The sequence below is a fragment of the Sinohyriopsis cumingii genome, chromosome 3, assembly GCF_028554795.1.
Source record: "Sinohyriopsis cumingii isolate HCF-2022 chromosome 3, ASM2855479v2, whole genome shotgun sequence".
In the NCBI taxonomy this organism is placed as follows: Eukaryota; Metazoa; Mollusca; class Bivalvia; order Unionida; family Unionidae; genus Sinohyriopsis; species Sinohyriopsis cumingii.
In genome coordinates, this window is record NC_142963.1 from 71,340,235 (window position 1) to 71,346,234 (window position 6,000).

Consider the following 6,000-nt stretch of genomic DNA (forward strand, 5'->3'; position numbering starts at 1 on the left):
CATCATGCCCCACACAGTCACATCATCCTGACACCAGGCTGACAAGCCCTAAAACTAACCTCTTAAAGCTGAGCGCCAAGATAGTCAGCGGTTAGTACCATTTATGTAAGTCTTTGGCAGGACTCGGCCGGGGTTCCAACCCGCAACATCCGCATCAGAGGCGGACGATCTAGCCACCATATGTAAAATAAATAAACCAGACTTACATATAGTTATATACATCCCAGTAATTCAGTACTTTAGTCACGGTCGTAAACGACAGAACCACATCCATTCCCTCTCATTCATAACCTTTGAAGAAATTAAATATCAAAATTATCGCGTATGTCTAGGAATCTTCATCAGAAATGTCATATATGGCTGCATAAGTACCAAATAGACAAGCTAAAGTGTGAAAATTATATTTAGTATTAGAAAATTTGTTAGGAACTGTTTCCTAGAATGGGCCATAGAAAAACATAAAACGAATGCCATACCAATAGAAGCCAATGATCTTGACAAGAAAGATTCCATAAAATCTGATTAGCGATGAGGGAGAGAAAACGTTGAATTACAAAATTTGCAAAATATCTTTTTAAATTAATTTTTTTAAAAAAATCAACCAAGCGAGAGGAAAAACTTCAACCCTATGTTGCATTTACAGCAACCAAGTGTCTACCCAACAAAGTTTTATTAAACTCGTCAAAACAGAGAGAGAAGGTGAGCGATGGCAAACGTATTTCTCTCTATGCCCCTGTTTTCGGAAACATTTACAAATAATAAATATACAATTCTAAGCAGTGTGGGTCAAGAAAAGCCCTTTTTGACAATTTTCGGGAAATGTCCCCGAAACACAAAAGTAAAGCCTTGTTGTGTATCAACGTTTTCGACGAGACTAAAGAGTTACAGTAAAACCATCCAAACAATGTGGGAGACGAAAAACCTTTTGAGTATCTGTCCTAATCACACATGTAGCGAATAAAGCTTCATTGAAAGACCACTGCCGTGTTTTGCAGAGATCATTTGGTATTGGTTTCTAGACCAGAAGAAATTTGCTATTTTTGATGATTATGATGATAATGATAAAAATAATGATGAAACTATTAATAATAATGATAATGAGAGTGACGAGATTTATATATACAGATATGCCTATCCAGGTACTTCAGGCATATTCTTCTAAAAATGTGGGTTTTTTGTGGGTCGAGGTTATTATTTGTAAAAAAAAAATGGCAAATAGCTTATCTTTCTCCATTCTCTAGATCTTTGCAGCAAGGAAACATCGAAGCGTCTCCTACACGCCTGTAGATGTTCAACAGTACTATTATATAGAGTTTGATAAATAAATAAGACGTGTTTTCGAAATTCACCATTTCATCACGTTCTCAAAACATTTCCTTGAAATGGGGGTCGGATGAAAAAGGTAAAACCTTACTGTGCACGTTGTTACGAGTCTATGCTCTTAAAATAAGTAACAGAAACGAGTGAAAGACATCAAGGTCACACTTAGCATTTTCCCAAAAATACCCATAACCCAATGGAAAATAACCTTTTAGAATGATCTAATGAGTCTTCTGTACTTAAAACACAATAACCTGTAAAATTCACTTCAGAAATTCCAAAACCATCACCCAAATCAACATATTTACTCCACCTTGTTTACCTAAATAACAATCCTGATATTAAGCTCATACACATAAAGAATAATGAAGCTATTATTAGTTATTTACATAAAATGAAAAGAAAAAATTACAAAAAGTGAATCAGGTCAAGCAGAAATGTACTCAGTTTTGGACAAGGTCAAGTCCAGCATATAATGTTACATTACAATAGCACATAACGAAATAATTTTTTTTAAAAGCCAACAAACAAATAATCAAATTAAATATACATAACAACTGATTAAATATACATAACAATGTATATCAAACGCACTTCTAGTCTACAGAGAGTAAATACAATCACCAGATCAGTATCAGGTGATGAACTGAATTCTCCAGAGGCACAAAATGTAAAACCATATTGCTCAATTACACCTGCAATATCATATCTAGCCCTGAAAGGGTCGATAATATCTAACAAGCCGTGTGGAAGAAGAAGCGAAGACGAACTAAATTCCCCGAATATCCCCACTGTCACAATTTTCAAGAAATGTACCCATCAAAAAGCCCATAGGAACAAAAACCTTATTGAGGATCTGCGTTAACCATGCACTCCTTTTTCAACAAGTTTTCAAGAAATGTCCTCAGAGAACAAAAATGAATTATTGTTAAGCATCTACATCAGCATCATATCTAGCCTATGTATTTATATTAAAATCCTAAAAGCAGTGTATAATATGATTAAGGAATAATGATTTGCCATGGATGAAGATACTTGCAGATCGACACAATAATTACCAAATGGACAAACTGTCATGGATGGAGATACTTGTAGATCGACATATCGATTACCAGATGGACAAACTGTCTTGGATGGAAATATTGGAGTTCTACACATGGATTACCAGATGGACAAACTGTCATGCAGATACAGGCATAGCGACTCAACGATAACCAGATGGACAAACTGTCATGCAGATACAGGCATAGCGACTCAACGATAACCAGATGGACAAACTGTCATGCAGATACAGGCATAGCGACTCAATGATAACCAGATGGACAAACTGTCATGCAGATACAGGCATAGCGACTCAACGATAACCAGATGGACAAACTGTCATGCAGATACAGGCATAGCGACTCAACGATAACCAGATGGACAAACTGTCATGCAGATACAGGCATAGCGACTCAATGATAACCAGATGGGCAAACTGTCATGCAGATACAGGCATAGCGACTCAACGATAACCAGATGGACAAACTGTCATGCAGATACAGGCATAGCGACTCAACGATAACCAGATGGACAAACTGTCATGCAGATACAGGCATAGCGACTCAACGATAACCAGATGGACAAACTGTCATGCAGATACAGGCATAGCGACTCAACGATAACCAGATGGACAAACTGTCATGCAGATACAGGCATAGCGACTCAACGATAACCAGATGGACAAACTGTCAAGCAGATACAGGCATAGCGACTCAATGATAACCAGATGGACAAACTGTCATGCAGATACAGGCATAGCGACTCAACGATAACCAGATGGACAAACTGTCATGCAGATACAGGCATAGCGACTCAACGATAACCAGATGGACAAACTGTCATGCAGATACAGGCATAGCGACTCAACGATAGCCAGATGGACAAACTGTCATGCAGATAGAGGCATATCGACTCAATGATTACCAGATGATATATTTTATTTCTTCCTGTAGGAACATCTGGAAATAAGTGCTTTTATTCAAGTTGTAACTGTTTTCTTTCTTTCGTTTCTTTTTGCTGCAAATATGAAAGTTTCTGGTCGAGATTGTTCATAATTTCTGAATTTCAAAGATTTGTTTCTCCAAATTTAATACAATCCGACTGCATTCCATCGCCTAAATCCTCAATGTGTGGGACAAGTACAACTAAATTAATTGCATGATTAACCTGGCTATCTCACTCAAGATACTGGTATTCCATTAATACATGTACATCCCAGGAGTACTATTATTGTGGTTTAACTCTTTCATTTTCTTCTTAATTTTGTAACCGTTCCGGTGGCCAAGTGGTTAGAGCGTCCGCCTCGGATGCGGGAGGTCGTTGGTTCGATCCCCGGCCAAAACATACCAGAGACTTACAAAAACGGTACTAACAGCTGCCTCGCTTGGCGCTCAGCATTAAGAGGTTAGTGTTAGGACTGGTCGGCCCGGTGTCAGGATAATGTGACTGGGTGGGACATCATGCTACATGTCTGCGGCATGATGCCCCAGTGCTAGACATAACCGTAAACTGCCACATTGCAGACATCGTAGCGATATGACTGAAAAATTGTTAAAGCTACGTTAAAAATCCAAATCACATCACATCACATCACACATCTTAATTTTGTAAGTGCTATAATACCAAATCTGAAGAAAAGTCTAAATAATGAGCAAGAGACAAAACTCCAAAACCAGACTGATAAAGTTTCTCCATTTCAGCTCTATCAAACCATAATTTCACGTTTAACTTGAATTGCTGCAGGCCTAATTTAAGAATAGATTGCTGAAAAATTCCGAACATAACATTTGAGCCTTGATCAGATTGGACAGATTTGAGAAGGCCAAACTTTACCAAAGCTTTTAGTACGGTTTTAGTTTTAATATTCCTCAAAGGAATTGTCTGTGGGAATCTTGTTGACGCACACATTATGGTCAATAAGTATTGGTTACCTAACTTGGTTTTATTTAAGGGACCGACACAATCTTCCATTATTCCGCTAAATGGTTCGTCAAACGCAGGAATAGATTGCAGATAAGCCTTGGTACATTCTAATTGGGATTTCATACTTTTGACAAGTACGACAAGATCTGCAGTATTTAAAAACATAACTTTTAATTTTGGGCCAATATAAGTCTTATTGATCTCTACATTACCAGCCAAAGGAGTTTTATGGGCCAGACTAAGAAATTTCTGTCTGCATCATTTCAGAAATATAATTTGATATTTCACTGACCACTCGTCACCATCAGGTAACTCAGGTATTCTTCATTTTCTCATACAAATCCCATTTTTAACGAAATAACAAACATGTACTTCTGTGGCTTCAGCTTCACTGATGACCCTTTGAAACAAACAGGAGATCTCGTGATCTTTTTCCTGTTCGACGACATGAGATTGGCGTGTGTCACCCTGGTTAGAATTAAGAGAATGAGTAGTTAAAAGAGGATCACTATGATCAATACCCGTTGACTGATCCGAACGAGGAGTGAAAGTGACCTCATCAAAAGCCTGACTAATACATGTGTCAGCTAAAGGAATTCTTTCCTGATCAACATTATTCTCAAGAGCTTTCTTTGCCATAGTGCTAGTAACTGCACAAACTGTCTTTAAAATCAGGGAATTCTTGTTAAATAGGATGACTTTCTGATCCAAACAAGGCTTGTCAGACCAAATGGATTAACCACAACCTTATCCCTAGCTAGGTCATTGCCTAGTAATACATGAATGCCCGCAATGGGTAAAGAATCTACTGTTCCGACTGTCACAGGTTCTGAGACTAAGTGGGATGACAAATTTACACAGTAAAGAGGCACATTAACAATTCCACACTCTACTCCCTGCATAAGAACAATCTCATTAGAAGAAGACTTCTCAGAAAAAGGCAAGTACCTGACAATAAAAGACTACGAGAAGCTCCTGTGTCCATTAAAACTTTAATACGGATAGGATAGGCCGAATCACCCATGAGTGATATAGAACCCTTCGACATGAATGGTTCATAATTCACCATCATAAAATCAGACTATTTATTAGACCTAACAAATATATTGCGTTCAATACATGACCGTGACCTTGACCTCTTAGAAATAAAAGCATTTGTAAAAGGTCTGTCTTGATTCTGTTGCTTATTTTTCAGTTTGTAGCAATCAGAAATAACGTGACCTGTCTTCTTGCAATAGGTACACAAGGACTTCGGATCAATCTTATCAGAAACATGATTTCTAAACGTTGTGCCAGATTGAGATTAGGAAGGGTTCGTATTAGGGTGAAATACTATTTTAACATAAGACGCCTGAGTGGAAGACTTACTGACAAAATAAACATTATGAGCTAATGAATACTCGTCAGCAGTACGAGCAGCATTTTCTAAATTTTCGACCTTAGGCTTCTGCAGATAAGTCTTAACATCACTATGGACGTAATTCCTGAACTTTTCAACTAATATGAGTTGTCTGAGACTTTTGTAATCTTTATTAACCTTTTAAGAAGAGCATCACCTACCAAATTGTCGTGCTTTTTCCCATGCAAATTTGACATAGGTCTGGTTAGCGGATTTTTTGTATTCCTAAAACCTTGTCGATAAGCCTCAGGTACCAACGCATAACCCTCTGTCACAGTGAAATGTAAATAACACGAGCTTTGACAGTAAGTACACAT